We start from the raw sequence: 22,963 nt of genomic DNA on the forward strand, positions 1-22,963 counted from the left end.
AAATCTCATTTCATATCTGTTTTTTCTTTCACTGAAATAGTGTGATGAAGCCACAGGTTTCGCCCTCATTCATGATTGTATATTTGTTACTAAGTAGTGATAGTACCTGTGTTAGCTACAAATTTACTTATGTACCTATAATGTGCACAGATTTACTTATGATTTTAGTGACAAATGTGCCCATGATCTATATAGGATGAAACCTTAATTCATGCTACACCCTTTCCGCTCTTTCATCTCCTCCCTCTTCCATATTTCTATCAGGACATCATTGCTTAGGATTCTGCATCGCAATCATCTCTACGCACCGAATCTCCTCCTCCCTTTCTTCCTCTTCACTTTACAACATCAATATTAAGACTGCCCGTTGTTGTGTGTCAGTCACCAGAACCACACATTTCTCTCTGAGGCTAGCCCGAATTACCCCCCTAAACATTTGGATCCATGTGTTGCCTTGAGTTTACCTTAATGAAGGCCTATTGAACCAAACCCCCTTTATTATCTTTTTAAAAATGTGACAATTGGAGTGCTGCCAAAACCCCTCACTAATATTCTTCCATGCAATCCTATCTAAGACATCCTAGGCACTGGTTTACAATCAACCCAGAGGTTGTCTCTAGGAAGATTTTTATGCCTATTGAAGCACTTTTGCTACGGGTGCTAAATAAAGCGTGAACATCTTTTTGGCGTCGTTGCTGGGGAACGGATTACAATATTTTTCCTTGGGTACGACAAATTCTTACATTCCCTCTGTTAGGTGAGAAAAGTAAGTGTGGGTTGAATATCTCTCACCTTGGTGACTCCACTGTTTCAATTTTATGGTAAACATCCTGATGACTCACTGTCCATATCTCTATTTGATCATCCTGGCTTTCAAGCATCCTCATATTCACTCTGATGCTAAAGCGGCTGAAAGTTTCCCCTACCTTTGAACTTGAGCTCACTCACTTAAAGGGGTTTTCAAAATGGCCATTCCTGCATTCCTGACCAACCAATTTGCCCCACTGAATTTTTCTTCTATCGTTGGTTATCCCAATCATGTCCCTTCATTTCATGAATGGAATACCTATTTGCCTAGATTCAGTGGAAACACGGATAGAAGGTTGGAACAACACCTTAAGTATTTTCATGAATACATGGAACAACAGTGTATTATTTTTGAAGATGCGCGAATGAAATTTTTCATGTACTCTTTAGAAGACAATTTTAGAATTTGGTATAGAACAATACCTCGTGGCAACATATCTTCATTAAAATGTTTTCATATAGCATTCCATCATTATTACAAAATATTATATCCATAGAATGATCTGTTTGAAGATTTCTGTGCACATTTTAATGATGAAGATATTCTTGAGGTTGATGACCCTGCTGAAGATGTTTGTGGAGCTCCACTCTAAGAAAACATCTACTCACATCAAGAAACATCACCCAATGACCAAGAAAGAGAAGAAGGAAACATCATCGAGCTACAATCAAACCCTCATAGATCTTATTTGGTCGAATTTGATGTTTCTCCTTCTTATGATGTATATGACTCTGATGGAGAGTCGAGTGATGCAGAACCACAACAATCCCAGTCATGGGAAGCTGCACAAGAAGAGGAGGCCCACCAGGAGGTCAACAAAGAGGCTCCAGTCCACGATGCACATCCTTCACCTGGAGAACAAGTTCAAGAACCTCCTCCAATTTATGATTCATATTATTCAGAGGAGGATGAGATGGTCGCGAATGTTCAAAGGGAGTGGTTTACCAGCAAATGGGGAGAAGGCTTACAACAACAAGTTTTGCTCAGAAAATTTAAAGCTGAGGAGCTAAACAATATGTGTGACTTCCCTGACCATGAAGATATTGGTCAGTAGACTGTTTATGAAAATAAGGCGGCTACAAATTTCCCTTGTTAGTTCTATGACCCTGTAGTTGATTACATGACCACACTCTTAAGTCAACATAAGATATTGTTTCTGGAGTATGCATCAAGCTTTTCATTTGCAGATTTTTCATGGTGCATGCTTATTTCAATTTTTAAATTTCAGTAGCATGGAGGCATTAGGTCTAGCACCCAAACGTTGGCTTTGCTCCCTTGGAGGTTTGTACTCACTTAGGTGAATTGAGGCATGTACACAAGTAGGAGTTGTATATAAATAAGATCACTAGATGAACATTTAATTTCTAGTTGTTAGATTTTATATTTTAGCATTTCAGTTTGATGAGGAAATGACTCCTTGCAAACAAAGTCCCATGGAGATTTTTTGGTTAAGTATGCTCATTATATTTTTAACTCCATGCCTAATGGTGAAGGCTACTAGTCTGCAGGTTCTCAACACCTTGCCAGCAAGACACTGTCCCTAGTTGGAGCCAATGTTGTCACTCATTGAATTTTGTGTTTTTAGTCGCCAAAAGTGCAAAAGAGCAGTAAAGTTTACAGTCATCTTCCAAGCTGCATTATCACTCAAACCTAAATCAGCCCCCCTATATTGCATAGTTCTAGGAACGATATTTCTAATAGTATAGGGAACTCCTCAAATGGACACAGGAATTAGAAGAAATGGCCTGTTAAAGATGAGGGTTTTGTTGCCTTTGAAATAAGGGAGAAGAGCATATCGGAGGTCCAGGAGCATATCGCAAATCACAAATCAAAGTTCTAAGGCAGTGATGAGGAAATCAGAGGTTTGGGGTGAAATCATCGATCATCGATCACCAATATCACAAACAATGGATCGATGATTTCTCATCCATGGAACATGCCATATCGGAGGTTCCAACGACATGGCATGTTGACGATCGCAACTGTGCAATATTGGTGCGTCACAATCGGTGATTAAAAAAATGACACTCTTCCAAAGTTTCAATTGTGATTAAAAGTATCGGGATTTAAGCCGATAGTACAAATCACCGGGAAGGGCCGAAAACATTTAACAAAGGAAATCAATGCAAAACCAAGGGCAGGCGAGCTTTTTTCTCTCTCCTCCAGGGGGCCAGGTGGCAGAGTATTATTGGATCTGGTAAAGACATGATGGCGTTGACGCCAGAATGACGTGGCAGTACGGAGGACATGTGGCATGCAGATCTGGAATTTTCAAGGGTCCAAGGACGGCATATTTGGGTGACACGTGGGAGAGGATGACGTCACATCAGAGATTGTAAATTGGTGCTTGCAGGTTGTGACATGTTGTTACATCGAAGTTAAAACTCCGATTGTGATCCGCCACGAAAGGGGCTCTAATGGGGGTTGTTCCGCGGTCACAAAGGCACAAAAAACCAAAAGCGGAGCTGGAGGCCGAGCGCTAAAGGACTATGATTGCAAGCACATCATGTCTCTAATTTTAAAAACTCGACTGGAAACCTCTGATGCAAAGGGGCTCCGATAAGGGTGCTGGCCCGCGATCACATAAAGGGCTGAGGAACCAAGGGTCGAGCGCTAAAGGGATATCACAATCAGAGGTTGCAAACATGTTGCAGCTCCAATGTAAAAGTCTCGATTGGAAACCCCGATTACAATCCATCGAGAAAGGAGCTCCGATAAAAGGCGCATGGTTATGAAGGCTTAAGGAAACCCGGTGCAAAGCACTTATAAAAGGAAAAAGGCCCCTAGACAGGAGTCCAAAGGCCCTAGCACCTTAGGGCTAAGCAATTGGTCATATCCTTCGGTCCTATGATGAAGAAATACTGAAAGGGGCTAAACCAAAGGGGGCTTCTGGAGATTAGGACTCACTGTTCTGTAACGCCTCTTAGCGTAAAAGTATCGATACAATGACACCCTGATAGTGTGGTACATTGCTTTAAAGTCAAATGGGTCAAAAGCTGAGACTTTGAATAGAGGTATGGAGTGGCTACAAATCGATACAGACCAATCCCTTGGAAGCCTCCACAACAAGAAACCCAATACAACAATTGCCTCAGAAATGAATTTGATTGCTTCACTGCACATCTTTGGGGAGTAAATGGAGGTATGGGACTCAGGAAGACTTAATGGATCGACATGGGGCTCCACTCGTATACACAATGAAATATTGTCGGGACATTCTCCACTTTTGCTCTGTAATAGGAAACTCACAGTCGATCCACTCCTAGATCTAGAGAATGAGAGATTCAGGTAGTTAAGGCGAAAGTGATAGAAACGGGCCTAGTAGCAGGAGGGACACATTGTTGCAGAGACGTGGCCCGAGAAGGGGCCTTCACAAGAATCACAGGAAGATATTTTCCACCATCATCATTCAATTTCCTCTTTTCTATTTTTTTTAATTTCTTTTATTCTGTAATTTCTATACTTCCAACAACGAAATCAAATCCGAGGAAATTAGTTTGGGCAGCAGAGCTATCACAAGCATAGACAACTAGTTAATCGGACAGTTGTCCCTTGGTTGAGATATTTTGTAAACGTGGATTCAAAGCCTCCCTTCTCTGTATAAATAAGGGGGAGAAACACTTAATACAGGTTCCAAAATTCTGCACCCAAGGGGTCAAAATTCTTTGGTTTCATTTTGGTTCTAATTGCTTGTTCATGAGGGACTTGAGATGTAAATTGTTGAAGGTAAATGGACTCGTGAATAGGACTCATTTTGAAGATTAATGAAACTATTTGGTGATTCCAATCATAGAAATGCACATTGTGTTTTCCCCTAAGTAAATCTCATTTCATATATGTTTTTTCTTTCGCTGAAATAGTGTGATGAAGCTGCAGGTTTCACCCTCGTTCATGATTGTATATTTTTTACTAAGTAGTGATGGTACCTATGTTAGCTACATATTTACTTATGTACTTGTAATGTGTATAGGTTTACTAATGCTTTTGGTGACAAATGTGCCCATGAGCTATATAGGATGAAACCTTAATTCACACTACACCCTTTCCGCTCTTTCATCTCCTCCCTCTTCCATATTTTTTCTGGGACATCATTACTTAGGATTTTGTATTGCAATCAGCCCTAACCACCAAATATCCACCTTCCTTTCTTCCTCTTCACTTTACTACAATGCTAATATTAAGACTGTTTGTTGTTGTGTGTCGTTCACCAGAACTAGACATTTCTCTTTGAGGCTGGCTTGATTTACCCCCCTAAACATTTGGATCCATGTGTTGGCTTGAGTTTACCTTAATGAAGGCCTATTGAACCAAGCCCCCTTTATTATCTTTTTAAAAATGTGACAATTGGAGTGCTGCCGAAACCCCTCATTGATATTCTTCCATGCACTCCTCTATCTAAGATGTCCTAGGCACTGGTCTACAATCAACCCAGAGGTTGTCTCTAGGAAGCTTTCTATGTCTACCAAAGCACTTGTGCTACGGGTGTTAGAGAAAGCATCAACACCCTATTACTATCTGAGTTTAGTTTTGTTGAGGGAAAACTATATTATAATTTTTATTTTAAAATTGTTTTTATATAAAATAAATTTAAATATTTATGTTTTAATAAAAATAAATTTATAAAATAGTAAATAGTTTTGAAAAATCATTTTCTATACTAATTGATCAAATACTTACCTATATATAGAGAGATTTGACCTTATAAATCTTAAATTTAAGCTCTTTCAATTATATAGATAAAATTTGATTGGTTTTTGCAAAAATATTATCATAATTCTTTTTACAATTAAATCATTTACTAACAAATAGCACAATTATAATATTGGTATTAGATTTTATTAATTATTTTGATCGAAAATAGATTATTATATATCTTATTATTTATTTTAGTATGTTTTGAATGGAAAAATTAGAGTTATTAATTTGTGGGGAAACTTTTAAGTGTAGATCATATTTTAGTGACTTGATATTTTAAAATTTCTAGAGCCTTTTCGAGGCATTGAATGACATTTGTTTGGGCCAAAATTTCGGGAACAAATTTCTTATCCTTTCTATGTTGTTCTACACATCAAGATCTTTCCAGTGAAGCAAAGATCACCTCAATTAGAGCTTTACAAAGAAGTTCTGCCTCTTGAAAGTTGACCTATGATGTTGACTGTCATGTTTACACTATGTTAATGCCACATTAGCTATCATTACTCACACATGTGGTGTTATGAAACAAACTCACACAATAGAAGATGAGATAGATCAACGACTTCAAAATTAGCCTCTTCCAGGGGGAAACCTGCTTTACATTACACAAATGAACAATTCATGGATGATATAAATGACAAGGCCTCCTTTCTATATATAGGAGCATAAGGGGTCACAATATAATTAGAGCCTACACAAAAATAATATTGTAAGGGCACAATAATAACAATATGGGGGAAACATGGGCACAACAATACAATAAGGGGATTGCAATAATAACAATAAGGGGCTACACTTGTAATATAGGGACCTAACATTCCCCTCTCCTCTAAAAAAGTGTTGTCCTAAACACTTGAGTAGTTATGGATGCTTCTGTATAAAATTCTCATCCTCCCAAGTGGAACCTTCAGCGGGTAAGTTCTTCCACTTTATGAGATACTCTGAAATTGATTGATTTTGTAGTTGGCGGGTTCTTAATTACGTGACTACTTCAGGTTCCAATATGATTTTTCCTTCCTCCTCAAGTTCCGACAATATTGTTTGAATTGGGAGCTTATCACTTATAACCTTCTTTAGGAATGAAACATGGAAAACTAGGTGCACTCAGGAAGATGTAGGAAGCTCCAATTTGTATGCCATAGTACCAATATTTTGCAACACCGTGTAAGGACCATAGTACTTTGGTGATAATTTATTATCCTTCTTAGCTTGCTTAAGGGACATTTGTTTGTATGGCTGTAGTCATAAAAATACCGAGTCACCTACATTAAAGCTCCTTTCACTGCGATGTTGATCTGCATGTTGTTTCATTTGATTCTGTGCCAAAGTGAGTTTATCCTTTAAGAGTTGGAGAACTTGTTGTTGATGCTCAATGTGAACTTCCACTGCTTGAACCTTAGAATGTTCTCTTAAAAATTATGTGATGGATGGTGGATGATATCCATATAGTGCCAATGCATTACAAGGTATGGTTAGATTCATTTCTTCTTTCTCCAAGGTTGGTTCCTGGTGTATATCCTCTTATTTTGATATTTCTTGATCCTTTTCTTCCTCCTCTTCACAATCTCTGTAAAATTATTTCTTCTCAACACACTTATGACCTTTAATGTATTTCTATCACAACTGTAACAAATCTCTTTTTCTCTTTTTTCATTCAATTGTTGTGGTGTCAACCTTTTAGGTTGTGGAAGGCTAGGAGTAGCAACACTTTTGTCTTTAGAGTTGTGAGTGGTAGAATTGCTTGTTGCCATAATTTTACTTTCCACTTTTCTGGCCACCCTTAATGCTTTCTTCAATGAATCAGGTTCCCGAAGGAGAAATTCAATTTGGATGTTATTATTTAAAGTCCCTATGAAGACATCAATTCTATGCTCCTCTGGAATATCATTTACCCTTATATTCAATTTTTGGAAGTCCTCAATGTGCTTTGCCATTGAACCCTTTTGTTTGAGATTTATCAATTGGCTAAAGAAGGTTTTTCTCTTTGTATCCTCATAATGTGCTATCATTTCCTCCATAAAAATGGACCAAGTGACAATTTGTTTGTGAGAGAAAAGACATTGATACCATAAAATTGATTGGGTTGTAAATATAAAGTTGCAATAGATACCTTTTGTGTGTTTTTCACATTATGGAGATCAAAATATTGCCCCATCTATAGTATCCATGTTGTGGGATTCTTGCCATCAAACTTCCTCATATCGATCTTTGTAATATGGTGGGTCTTCAATCCAACATTAGATTCTATGAAATCATGATTATCATTTCTTTTTTTCTCATCATGAGTTTCCTCTACTACCTTTTTGCCATCAGGAAACCTTTTTTGTAGCAACTTTGTTTCACCTTCCTTATAACCTTCCATATCTTTCTTCAAATCTTCCATGATTCCTTTCAATTTTGCTTCTATACCATTGATGTTAGCTTCCATGCCATAGATAAAATTATTTATTTTAGCTTCAATCACATTCTTCAAATCATCCATCTAATTTTTCTTACTAGGTGTTTCTATTTTCTTGATTCGAGTCATTATTTTTCTTGATTTTAGGAGCACAATATTGAAAAGATTGTAACTCTATAATTTAGGATCTCCAAGTTCCAAAATTTCATATTGTGGTAGCCCTTTGAGTCCTCTTTCTAACCGCATGGGTCTAATCAAGATAGGATTCATCAAGTAAAAGTTATTCGCAATCTCCTACAATGACCTGATTATAGACTGGTTCATTAGAGCGAACTTGTACAAAGTGCCACGTGTCACTGTTCCAAATTTTGGTCATGAAAATGATACTTAAAAAACTACAGTCCGTCCTATATCTATCACATTTTACGAAATTTGAATCCAATGCTCAGAGAGAAATTTATGACGAGTTTCCCAAGGTCACATGTCTGATATGGAATTTTGGACCCTTGTTGTGGAGGTAAATCCTCTCTGCGGACAGAGACGATCCCTACTAGCCCAGACCGGGTCTAGCAACAATCACACAATGCTATCACGCAAGTTCCTAATTGCAAATACAAAGTGGATGATGAGAACCTGCTTGGATTCCAACGCTAGTGTTCGTAGAAGAGACGTCGCTCTCGTTCCTTTGCTTCGGCCGGTCACGATCCCCACGATCTTCGTGATTGGACACCTGCACATGCAAAGAACAACACAAATACAAGCATAAAATTCAATAGATGCAATTATATATCGGTCAGAAAAGATATAACTCAACATCAATCATTACAAAGGACAATGAGAGTGGAACCATAATGATAGTCATCTATTATTGATAAATAACAAAGAAGAATACAACCATTGTTCTGACGTCAAATCCTCCTTTGGCTGGGTAGTCAGCTACACAAGTCTTGCAAAGCTTGTTGGAATGGGAACAAGCCTCTCTCTCTTTGGGTGACAAGAATCTCCTTACTTAGATTTGGCCTTATGGGTGCAAAGAAGGCTCTTGCAACTTCAACCTCTTGAACTCCTGGAACTTACACTATCACTAGCACTAACTGGAACTACTGACTATGACTAGCTTTCTCAAGGCATAGAGACAAGCTTTTAGAGAAGGAAGAGATAGGATCAACCACATTATTCATGGGATTGGCTTTATCACTTAGAAACTTCCATGAAAGGTGGCAAACCACTTTCCCTTCTATGGAGATTCGAAGCCAAACCATCCTAGCTCAACATAGATTCAGTTGGTGAATGGGTTGAAGAGAACCTTTGGGAGCTTGTTGGTTAAAAACTTTACTCAATTCGGTTGGCGCGAGTGCGACTCTGAGACAGAGCGCCAATGGCGCGCCCTCTTTTAGAGGATTTCCCTCATTGGCACGGGCAGTGAACTGTGGACCCGCGCTAATGCAAAAATAGTTGTTTTCATGGGTATTTTGCAGGAGATGTCTTCAGGGCATATGAAGCTCATACTTAGAGGAATATGATGCAAGTGGTTTCAGGTCATGTCACTTCTCACAGGTCCCGGAATGAGTCCTGCAGTGTGCGGGTGAGGGGTAATAGGGACGGTGACAAACGGTGACAAATTGTTGTGTAACAACCCTACAAAAACCCAAACTTCCTCAGATCGTATCTCCGAAAATATAGTGAGACAAGAGCTAAAATTAATATAGGAGGTTTACTAAGATTTTGGCTACATTGGGTTTTATTTCAACATCTGAAGATTCGTAAAACAAAGTCATAGAGAAAATTCCATGATGGCCTGTTTGAAGCAGCGAAACCCTAGAATCCAAAGCTCTGATACAAAATGTTATGAAACCAACTCACAAAATAGAATATGAGGTAGATCAATGACGTTAAAATTAGCCTATTCGAGGGCGAAACCTCCTTTACATTATAAAAATGAACAATTCTTGGATGATACAAATGGTAATACCTCTTTTCTATATATAGGAGTATAAGGGGTCACAATATAATCAAAGGCTACATAACAATAATATTGTAAGGGCAAAATAATAACAATAGTGGACTTCGACGGGGCACAATAATAACAATATGGGGGCAACATGGGCACAACAATACAATAAGGGGGTTGCACTAATAACAATAAGGGGCTACACTAGTAGTATAGGGACCTAACATGTGGAGCTAGTCACATGTGGGCTTTGAACAAGATTATTAAGGGTCCAAAACCCTAACATTGGTGGGAAGTTTATGCATCCAATAATTCTAACCCTAACCCTTGACAACTACTAGGACATATTAAATAATGGACCACTAGGAAAGAAATGGGTTTCATTCTTATTGTATTCATTTATTGTTTCATACTTGAGCATATCAATTTAAAGAGTGGGATATTGTGAGTAGAACAAAGGAAGTAGAAGACCCTGTAGCAATCATACATGCAACAATTTCTAGGGTAACCCTATACTGAGTATTTTGTGTTTCATACCTATGAAGAAAAGAGCAAGACATAGTCCTCAACTTTTGGCTAGGCTTTACGATATTAAAATTTCTTATAGTATATTTTACATTCATTACGTGGATGGTATGGTGTTTATTCTTTAGTTTATTTTCTTTCTTTCTTAGATTATTTTAGTAATATTAATTTATAATAATAAGTCAATATTACAAAATAGAGATATTTTATAGAAACTTGTAAGATTTATTGTGACAAATTGTTCTTGTAGAGTGTCTATGTCATTTTACAAATCACTTTCACAAAGATACTCAAAATCTAATTATTTGTGCTACGATAAACAAGAGAGACAACTTTCTCCTATACCAACTATCTTAAATTGTGAGCATGAAGCTCCACATGCTTCATCTTACTTTCAGTAACAATATTTTTAGCTTTTTTGTTGTACTTTGGTTACCATAAGACTCTTTAATCAACTCCTCAAAAAGTAATTTAAGATCACCTACAAGGTTGTGAATCTACACTAACTAAATTCAAGAGAAAGAAGGAAATACCCTGTCTTAGAGGATGCTTAAACCTATTAGGTGGCAAGGAAAGAGGCTAGAAGAGGAACACCTAAGTTTAATGAGGCCATGTGTTGGTAGAAGCACATGTTCAGTCAAAGGAGTCATTTGATGAGGAGTGATCTACTTGAAGTGAGCATTTTGATTTCTTGATCAAGGCTATACCCCCCTTTAGGAAATATGGTTTTTGGAAGATTCCATTTTAAAGCATATTAAAATGACTTTGGGGCATTTAACATTATTTGAGGTGTATTCCACATATTTGGAAGAATATTCACCCTTGGAAAAATTAGGGAAAGGACACTTTGTTTGAGGCATGTTATACATATTTGGAGGAGAATCATTTACATGAGGAAGTGTCATTTCACATGGTTGGCATACTCTAAGCCCTTAAACAAAGAACTAATATATAATATAAAGAAATCTAAAGTGTTGGACATAGTGTTGTCATTGATGTCAAAGGGGAAGTCTAAGGAAGCAACAATGTCATTAATGAATCAAAGGAAGTAATAGGATAATCCAATTTCTTGACAAGCTCCCATCAAATAATGTCAAAGTGGCCCGAAGTTTATTGAATTTTTGTTGAGGATATGATTTTCAAACCATTGTTATTATAAGCATCTTCATAACATTGCCACGAACTGTCATATGAACAATTGTCACTTGTTGTCATGTTGTTGTCCATCCTCTGCTTCTAACAATAAAAAAGTAAACTATCAAACGAGAATTGTAAACTCAAAATGAGCAGCCTAGCCAAAAAACCCCAAAAATACTTGAAAAAACACCCTGAAAACAAAAAGTGTTGATGCTGGAATAACGACTTTTTTTCCAGGGTAAATTTTCAACATTTTTTTTTAAATGGTAGTGAAAACTAATTATTTTGTGCAAATGACACTTTGAAAATGAAAAGTGTTGATGTTGTCATACCAATTTTATTTATCAATTTTTTTTTTTATTTTTTTTCAGGGTAAATTTTAAACATTTTTTAATAATGATGTTAAAGATAAAAGATCATGATTCCAAAAACCTTAAAATTCCAATGATTTCAAGCATCACATTAAAAATAAAAAATCACGTCTCTAAAAAGCCATAAAATTCCAACGATTTTTAAACATGACATTAAAGATAAAATAGCACATCTATGAAAAGTCTTAAAATTTTCAACAATTTTCAGCTATGGTGTTAAATAAAAAAATACTTATAATTGTTTTCAACCATAAAATTAAAGATAAAATATCACGACTTATAGAAAGCTTAAAATTTTGACAAGTTTTCAACCATGGAATTAAAACCAAAGATCATGACTACAAAAAACCTGAAGTTTTCAACATATTTCAACCATGGAATTATGGAAAAAAAATTGACTAAAAAAACTTAAAAAAAGAACATGTGAATGAAAAAGTCATTATACCAAGAGTAATTTCGTTTTTAAATGTTGAAAATATAGTGTTTTTATAATCTTAGTCTAAAACAACGTGACACATTGCAACAAAAAATTAAAAATCAACCATCAAATTGCAATATAGTGTAGCCAAACTCGACCCATTATAATGAAAGCTTAAAGACCAGCCATGAAATTGACACATTGTGGGGGCAGACTCGATCCATTATAACAAAAACTTTAAAACCAACTATCAAATTAATACATAATGAGATTAGGTTGCTAGTCGTGTAGGAATTTACAGGGTAAGTTCCACAGAAAGAATACCAAAAGGACACCGCTCACAACCAGATCTCAAATCAATACACCAGTATTTTTGACGTGGTTAAAACCCTCAGAGTGCAAGGAGGGAAACAGTCCACGGCCTGTCCCAACGTGGGTATTACAAGCAATTTATTAATCAAAGAATGAAAATTTACATAAGCTTCTCTCATGCACGGATTACCCGAACAATGACCCTCCATGCGCTTTAAATAGAACTCATGGACCAATCGGGTGTCAAGCCACGGATCAAGTGTCGGTAATACCGAGGTGAGAGTGAACCGTCGGATCACTACATATCGTGACCGTCGGATTGTAAGTTACAAAATGTACAACGGTAAAGAAACACACTTTACCTAACTCTAACCTAACTCTATACTAGACCAAGTTGAACTTAACTATATCCTATGTGTCGGAATATCCTAACATCCCCCCTTAAGAACAACTTGGGATAGGATTGAAGGATTTACAAATATGACACAATAGGAGAAGGAAGGAGGCACTAGAGCCTATCCCCCCTTAGTGACAACTTCCTGAACTCCAAGCATATATCGAAGTTTAGTGAACTTCGCCTCTGTGAGAGCCTTTGTGAAGATGTCTGCAACCTGATCATCTGTTGGACAATATTGCACTTCAAGAACATGGTCATGAATGAGCTTTCTGATGAAGTGCATGTGTAGTTCAATGTGTTTGCTGCGCTGATGCTGGACTGGATCTTTGCATAGCTGAATGGCACTTTGATTATCACACCAAAGTGTGGTTGGATGCTGCTGCTCAAAGCCAAACTCTGATAGGATCTGACGAAGCCACAAGGCTTCCTTACTAGCTTCCACGGCACCACGATACTCTGCTTCTGCTGACGAAAGAGAAATGGCAGCCTGTTTCTTACAAGCCCATGTAATAGGTCCTGAACCAAGAGTGAAGACATAACCGGCAGTAGACTTCCGATCATCAGGGTCACCAGCCCAATCAGAATCAGTGAAACCAACTAACAGAGGAGCTGCTTTGGCACTGTAATGAATCCCAAACTGTACTGTACCTCGAACATAACGAAGTATTCTTTTAGCTGCTTTCCAATGACTTTCACGGGGGTTTTGCATAAAACGAGCAACAAGGCCAACAGCAAAGGAAAGATCAGGACGAGTATGGGTTAAATACAAGAGTTTTCCGACAAGTTGACGGTATAAGGTAGCATCAACTTCAGGAGAAGTACAAGAGACTGAAAGTTTGACTCCAGACTGAAAGGGAGAAGGGGCTGGCTTACAGTCTTCCATGTGAAAATGACGAAGAATATCACAAGCATACTTGGACTGGGAAAGGAAAATACCCTCTTGGGATTGCAAGACTTGAAGACCGAGAAAATAGTGTAAGTGTCCTAAGTCTGTCATTTCAAATTTCTTTTTAAGGCTGGACTTCACATGGTTTATAAGGTTGGGATCACTACCAGTAAGAATAAGATCATCAACATAAAGAACAAGGATGATAAGAGAGTTGCCCACTTTCTTGGTGTAGACAGTATTGTCAGAATGACACCTAGAAAAGCCAGATTCTAAAAGAAAGCTATCCATTTTGGCATACCAAGCCCGAGGAGCTTGCTTGAGGCCATAAAGGGATTTCTTAAGTCGACAAACAAGGCTGGAGTCTGTTTGTATGAAGCCAATGGGTTGTTCCATATAGATTTCTTCCTGCAAGTCCCCATGCAAGAAGGCAGATTTAACATCCATCTGATGGACTTCCCATTTTAAAGAGGCAGCAAGGGAAAGAACAAGGCGGATAGAGTTCATTTTGGCAACAGGGGAGAAGGTTTCAGTGTAGTCAATGCCTTCAACCTGTGAAAAGCCCTTAGCAACGAGACGAGCTTTATGTTTATCAACTTTCCCATCTGGTCCATACTTGGTTCTGTAAACCCATTTACATCTAACAAGTTTGCGTCCCTTTGGTAGAGGAACAAGATCCCATGTATCATTTGTCATTAATGAATGATATTCTTCATTCATAGCTGCTTCCCAATGTGGATGGCCTGAAGCTTCTGCAAAAGTGTCAGGATCATGATTTACTGGAGCTTGAGCCAGTAAAGAAGAGGCTCTTTCAAACTGAGAACGTGTACGTCGCTGATCTGTAGGATCACCGGCAAGATCACCTGCTGCATCCCGAGTAGCACGGACCCATCTTGGAAGTTGAGGATCCTGAGAAGGTGGGGGAGGATTATCATCCTCGCTTTCATCATCTGAAGAAGAAATGTTTTCAAAAGTAGAAGAGATAGGAAGAGGTGGCACATCCGCCGGACTAGGCTCGCAGGCCGATTTATTTTCATCAAATTTTACATCTCTTCTAATGATAACATTTTTGGACTTAAATGGAATAAGTCTATAACCTTTTACATCTTCAGAATATCCAACAAAAGTACATTTCTCACTCTTAGGTTCTAAAGCTTTATGCTTTTCATCTGGAATATGGGCCCATGCTTCACTTCCAAACACAAGAAAGTGACTTACATCTGGTTTAATGGAACTCCAAGCTTCTTCTGGAGTGATATTCTCTAGAACCTTAGTAGGAGTGCGATTGATTATATAATTTGCACAATTAATTGCTTCGGCCCAAAAACTAAGACTGAGTCCTTTAGATTGCAGCATACAATTAGCCATTTCCTTTAAGGTGCGATTTTTCCTTTCAGCTACACCATTTTGTTGTGGAGTGTATGGAACAGTATGTTGCATTTGAATTCCATTTTCGGTGCAAAAGTTGATGAATGTGTTTTTAACATATTCTCCACCATTATCAGTTCTTAGCTTAAGAATTTGATGTCCAGATTGTTTTTCAACAAAGGCTTTGAAGGCCAAAAAAGTGTTAAATACTTCGCTCTTGAGTTTTAAGAAGTATACCCAAGTGCGTCTGGAGAAATCATCAATGAAAGTTAAGAAGTACTTGCAGCCAGAGAATGAAGCAACAGGAAGAGGACCACATAAATCACTGTGCACAAGCTGTAAAGGGGCTGAGGCGTGCCAAGAGGCACGTTTGTCAAAACTGTCCCGATGATGTTTTCCGAGTACACATCCGGAACAAACACCATCTCTGCAAGATACCATAGGAAGACCTGTCACCATATTTTCTTTACATAGATGCTGAAGGGAGCGATAGTTTAAGTGACCAAATCGCTCATGCCAAAGTTTGCTCACTTCATCATTATGAGCAACAAATACTGAGGGAAGATTGGATGACCCAAAGTTGTGAAACTTATACAACCTTTTGGAATCATCAGCAAGACCAGTAGCTAGAATCTGTTTAGGATCTTTTAGATCCTTGATTACAACATCATGAGGTGAAAATTCAACAATTTTACCTTCACCTGAATGAGTTATCTGATAGACAGATAGAAGGTTGCAGGATAAGGTTGGAACACATAATACATCATTAAACTGACCATTGTCTAGATGAACAGTTCCAGTCCCTACAACATTAAGAGATCTATCATCACCAATATATATATTTTTGGTGTTACAATCATTTAAAGAAGAAAACATGGCTTGGTTTTTGGCCATGTGACAAGAGGCTCCAAAATCAATGAGCCACTCATGAGAATGAGAAGAAGAAGAAGATACATTTAATGCATAACCAGACTGAGATGATTGACAATGAGATGCAGAAAGTGCCATTCTGGAAGTTGAAGTTGAAGTAGGCTCCACATGGATGTTATGTTTCTTCATTGCGGCTTCCAAGGCTTCCATCTTCTTAAAGCATTTAGATTCTAAGTGGCCATCTCGATTACAAAAGTTACAATGTCTATCAGTCTTCTTCCATTTGTTTTTATTGGTCTTATCATTTTGCTGAAATGATCTTTCATTTTGAGGCTGAGATGGTTTAGGACCATTCTTTTGAGGATATGACTTCTTAGGATTCTTTGAATTTGGTTGCTGCTGGGCGGCTAACGCTTTCGTGGAAGAGTTTCCAAGATTAAGAAGACCAAGGTGTAAGAGTTTTTCTTGTTCTCTTATTAAGGAATCACAAAAGGAGTCAAAGGAAGGGGCCTTGTAGTCTTGTCCTTGACAAATGAAAGCTTCCCTTGTAGAATGGAAAGTGGAAACAAATACAGAGTAGGCTGGTCCCAACTTAGTAAGGATGGAATAAATAAGGTTACCATCTTCTTTCTTAACTTTAACACCTTCCAAGAGATATTTAAGGGTCTTGAATTTGGACAAGAAATCTTCAATGCAAGAAAAATTATTAGGATCCAAAGTAAGCAGCTCATTTTCAAGTTGATGGGCTCTAATTTCATTTTTAATCCCAAAAACTTTAGCAAGTTTTTCTAATGCTTCATGAGGAGTCTCAAATCCTGCAATGTGGAATCTAAGATCAGGAGAAATAGACATCCCTATCAAACCACGTGCTTGATCTTGTCTATTTTCCCATTTTGCCGCCTTGTCTTCATCTTTTGGTTTCTTCTCTTGGTTTGTGGCTATTCTGAAGAGACCTTTACTTCTAAGTAAATCTTCCATGTATTCTACCCATTGGAAGTAGTTAGTGCTGTCAAGAATGACTTGGCATGGACTTTCCATTTTTTTTTAAAAACTGAAGCTGAAGATGCTGAAAGTAAGTGTTCCAACGGATAGATCTCGAAAAAATAGGTGGTTTTAAAAAAAACGGCTCTGAAAAAGGCTTCCGGATGAAGAAGTTATGGCTTTTTGAAAAAAAATTGTTGACGTTGCCAGCAAAGTGCACGAATGTGCGGGAATGAAAAAATCCGCCCCCACAAAATGGAGACTTGAACCCAAGACCTCTACTCTCTTAAAATAGCTTTGAACCAATTGATCTATACAAAAAATTTGAGAGAGAGAGAGAGGGGGGGGGGGGGGGGGGACCTTGGTTTGCGTGCTTGCCTTGAGAAAGCTCTTTTTCCCTACAAAACACAAAACACAAAACCCAACACGAATATGCAAAGAAAAACGAACCTTGTGGCTCGAAGTTAGCTTTAGCCAAAAAACTAGAAATTTTTAAAAAAAATCTCAAAGTTAGCTTTAGCCGAAAAACTAAATATTTTTCTCAATGTTTCTGATTTTCCGATATCACACTAAGGTGCAGGGAAAAGAGCATACGCATGAGAAAAATCCTTCCTTTCTGTTTCTGATTTGCCCAGATCGCACAGAGTCGCAGGGCAAAGAGCATACGCAGAAATGAAAGGGATAGATCCGGTTAAAAAAAAAGGCTAAATAAACTGAGACCGAAATAAGCAGAGAGAAAATAACAGTAAACTGCAAAAGAAATACTGTATACCTCCCGATCTGAAAAATGACGCAGCTAGGGCTACCGGAAACCTTTTCGCGTGAAACGAAAGGGGTTCCTCACTGGAACAGATGCTCCGAACACAACAGAGCAGTGTTCTTGGCCCGAAAGCAGTCAGAAACAGCAGATCTAGGAAACGACAGCCGCATGCAGTTCTACCGGCTTCAGATTTGGATCACCAACGGACGCGGCCCTCAAATTGCTCTGATACCATGTAGGAATTTACAGGGTAAGTTCCACAGAAAGAATACCAAAAGGACACCGCTCACAACCAGATCTCAAATCAATACACCAGTATTTTTGACGTGGTTAAAACCCTCAGAGTGCAAAGAGGAAACAGTCCACGACCTGTCCCAACGTGGGTACTACAGGCAATTTATTAATCAAAGAATGAAAATTTACATAAGCTTCTCTCATGCACGGATTACCCGAACAATGACCCTCCATGCGCTTTAAATAGAACTCATGGACCAATCGGGTGTCAAGCCACGGATCAAGTGTCAGTAATACCGAGGTGAGAGTGAACCGTCGGATCACTACATATCGTGACCGTCGGATTGTAAGTTACAAAATGTACAACGGTAAAGAAACACACTTTACCTAACTCTAACCTAACTCTATACTAGACCAAGTTGAACTTAACTATATCCTATGTGTCGGAATATCCTAACAAGTCGATGATCGACACTGGCTTGCAACAAAAAATAAAATAAAGCAGAGTAATAAATAAATATATAAATAAATAAAAATGAAAAATACAAAAGAAAAAAAAAATTAAAAATTGAAAAAAAAAAACTAAAACTAAAAAGCACACACAAAAAAAAAAAAAAAAAAAAAAATTAACAGGTAAATAAAATATATTTTAAAACATAAAAAATTGAAAAACATGACCAAAAAAAATAAATATAAAAAATGACAAACAAACCAATCAAACATAAAAAAATAAAAATAAAAAAACAAAATTAACAAATAAAATATATGTATATATATATATATATATATATAATTTAAGAGAAAAAGTAAAATAAAAATTAACCAAAAAATGAAAAATAAAAAACAAATAAATAATATTGGATCGGATAATTAAAAAAAAGATAGAACAAAAAAACATTAAAATAAAATAAAAAACATAAAAAATAATAAAATCATTAATTTTTTTTAATAATAAAAAAAAAAAAAAAATGAGGCCCAAATACAGTTTCCCCTTGCCAAGCTCAAAGGTGTTGGGTAGGGCAAGGCGATGCTTGCCCTGTCGAGGGTCTTTGGGGTCGCGGGCATGGGCGAGGCAAGGTCAATTCTCAGAATTGGCCTTGCCCACACAAGGCCTAAGGAGCCTTGATTTTTTAATTTTGTTTTTGTTTTTTGTTTTTGTTTTTTCTTTTGTTTTTAATTTTAAATCGTTTTTAATGTACTTTTTTAAAATTGTTTTTAATGTACTTTTTAAAAAATTGTTTTTAATGTTTTTTTTTTTCAAAAACAAATTCCTATTTTATTTTTTTAATAATATTATTATTTTTAATTATTTATTTATTTTTAATTTCGCTGCATTTTTTATTTTTTATGTTTTTAATTTTAATTACTAAGGATTTTGTTTTGTTTTTTTAATTGTATTTTTTTTACTTAAAATTTTATGTGAATCATTTTTTTTGAAAAAAACTTCAAATGTCATCATCTTTGGATATAAATTTAAAAAAAAAAAAAAAAAAAAATCATAATTATTTCTATTTTTCCAACTTTTTTTCTTCATTTTTTCATAAATATATTTTATTTAACATGTCATTTTTAGTGAAAAGATCCTAAAATACATATTTTTTTAATTATATCTATATGCAAAATATTTGTTTTTGGCTGGGTGTTTAAAATTATTATTTTTTAGGACCATTATTTTATGTGTATTGAAGTATTAATTAACGATATATAAATATATATAAAATCTTAACCTCAAAATATTAATGTTATTATTTTTTTAAACTTTGTAAAAATTAAAATTTCAATATAAAAAATATTGCAAAGAAAAACAAAAAACACATGTTTGGAAAACCCTTAAAAAAAACATCTTAGGACGAAAAATAAGAAGATGAATAAGACAACTTGAAAAATGGTTAAATAGTCAACATTTAAAAAAAAAGTGGATACTTAAGACATAAGAAAATTAAAGTGTCAAAAACATGCTTAAAAAATGTTGATGTTTTTTTTTAAATTTGCACGAAATCACCAACATTTAAAAAAAAATATCCACACTTAATACATTAGAAAATTTAAAGTGTAAAATATAAGCCCTCTAAAAATAAGCGTTGATGGTGCATCAATACTTTTCAAAATCAACATGAAAATCACTAACATTTAAAAAAAATGTTCATACTTGATAAATAAGAATATTTAAAGCGTCGAAAATATGCTCCTAAAAAAGAAGGTGTATTTTGAATCAACACTTTTCATAGTCAGAGGATTTTTTGCTACCTCAAAAGGATGGGTACTCGATACAGTTCCTGTTTTATAGTTTACTTTATTTAATTCATCGATCTAGTCACTTAATCCCATTCTTGGAACCTGTTTTCAAAATGCATACAAAATTATTACAATCTGCTCATAGTCTCTCAAAACATGAAAAAGGGGTTTTGGTTATCAAATAAGGTCCAAAATGGCATCAGACACCTTTGGTTAGATTCATTTGTAAACCCTTATCGCCTAACTTCTTTCGAAACTCAATTTGGATGAATAATGGCCTTAAAACCCAAAAATAACCACATGAAAACCATATAATATATTAATCGTTCTACAAAATATCACTTACTGGGCGCACTAGACAAAAGCTAACATTCAAGCGCCAGCGCTACAAAATGCCCCTTGATGGGTCTACTAAGTATTTGACAAATGACTATATGGGAAAAAAATAAAAATAAAATTGTTGAACTGTCAACCGCTGGGGAGAATCAAACTCAGGTCTCGTTCAACACCATATACAATACTACCAGTCGACCTATGCCATGTGACCTGAACCAAGGTCCTTTTGGATTCTTGTTGAGTATGTCAAACTTTGTGCATTGTCAATAGAGCACAATCATATGCCCACACAGTTATACAATAATGACTACCATCTAGCGCTCAGAGTAGCCAATACCCCAACATGGCAATCTATGTCAATCCAACTTGGCATCAAATTACTCATTGTGATATGAGTTGTCACATGACAAGACTCGACCTTTGTGGCCCAACTTATAAAAACATACCACGGTTATGACGAGCCAGATGCTTATGAACTAACGATCCTGCGACTATATCAAAACATACCATGGCCCTACGGCTATATCAAAACATACAAGCCCCTATGAGTATACCGAAACATACCATGGGCCTGCGGCTGTATAAAAACATAAATGAGCCTACAAATATATCAAAACATACCATGGTTACCTCTATCAACGAGGAGCCAAAGGGCCTCAAACCTACAACTTCATAACCTATGTCAACGATGAGCCAAACAGCCTCTGCCAATGAGCCAAACCATGCTAACGAATTCATAACCTTTGTCAATGGTGAGCCAAACTTCCACTTCCAACAAGAGAAACCATGATTATGACTTCCAAACTTTGTTGTGAATCACTACAAATCGGTACATGTATTTTAATTGCAATAAGCTTGTATTTGGAACAAAGAATGAGCCTTTATATTTATATTAGTAGAGTGGTTTTGCAGTTGGGATGAGCCAACCATGAGCCACCATTTTTTAGCCTATACATTGAACGGTGCCGACCATGTGATCCTCTATAATCAATCCATGTGATCAAGAATCAAACCAATCATATGCACCTGATGACCTTGGCCCCATATGACCATGTGACATCCCTATGTGACCTTGTCTTGGGGGTCACTGGCAGTGTAAATTTTAGGGGTGAATCTTAGCCCAAGGGAGAAATTTAAGGGGTTTTACATTTTAGAGGGGCAATTTTTTTTATAAAAAACCCATTTTCTATAGTTAGCCCAACATTTGTTTAAAAAATAATTATTTATTACATTTTAGCCCAAAAAAATGAGGATAAACCATGCAAAGCCTGATTCGCTTGGTTTGGGAGGTTAGATTGGCTTGCAATCACCCAATTTTCTGCTTTGTGAGGTTAGATTTGTTTGCAATCGCCCATTTTCGGGTTTGGGAGGTTGGATTTGGTCGCAATCGCCCTTTTTTCCTAGTTTCCAAATTGAGAGCAAGGTTGGATGCCTATATAAATTTTGTAGTCACCATTGAACATTCCTCGGTTCATGAATCATGATTCGTCTCCATTCCTCAGTCCGTGACTCATTGCAAGCAGTTCGTGATTCCACAGACTCACAACTCAGAGTCCACAGAACCCATTGTTGCAAAAATCATTGTAGTTCATGATGTTGAAAATGGTATCAAGAAATGCTAAAAATAGAAGTGCTAAAAATAAAAGTTCTAAAAATAGCACTGTTAAAAATAGCAGTTTGGGTACCAGTGCTAGATTGGGCAATAGGGAATGAAAAATGGAAGTGCTAAAAATAGAAATTATATTTTTAGTAGTTCAGTGCGAATTCCTATTTTAGTCAGTGCCTAGACTAGAAATAGGAAGTAAAATTCGAATTTGATATCAACAACAGTTTGGAAATTAATTAATTAATTAAGTTTGAGTTAATTAGTTAAGGAAAAACAAACTTGAAGTCTATGTGAGGACATGCAACAATTTATCTATTAATTGAGAAATTTATCCATCAATTAAAGAGATAAGGATGAGTTGTAATATTGAGTTGTAATTAGTTGACTTAGTTTAACTTAGTCAAGTCTAGTTAGATTAATTTAACAGGTTGTTAAATTAATGAGAGTTCAGTTAGTTAATGCTTGCATGCATGTAACTACTGTATTTCAGGTAACTGAAGATTCTCTAATAAATAACTCATGCATGTCAGTTCAGAGGAAGACCCAGTTGAGATTAGATGAGGGAAAATGTACTATCAGATGCTTGGATATTCCTAGTGAATATTCCTTGCATGCAGGAGGAACTTGAGTCCTCAAGGATTGCATAGTTGGACTTGAGGTTGATAGCAGGTATGA

Source organism: Pinus tabuliformis, chromosome 1_1, assembly GCF_031772625.1.
Source record: "Pinus tabuliformis cultivar Carrire ecotype Pingquan chromosome 1_1, CPIR1, whole genome shotgun sequence".
Classification (NCBI taxonomy): domain Eukaryota; kingdom Viridiplantae; phylum Streptophyta; class Pinopsida; order Pinales; family Pinaceae; genus Pinus; species Pinus tabuliformis.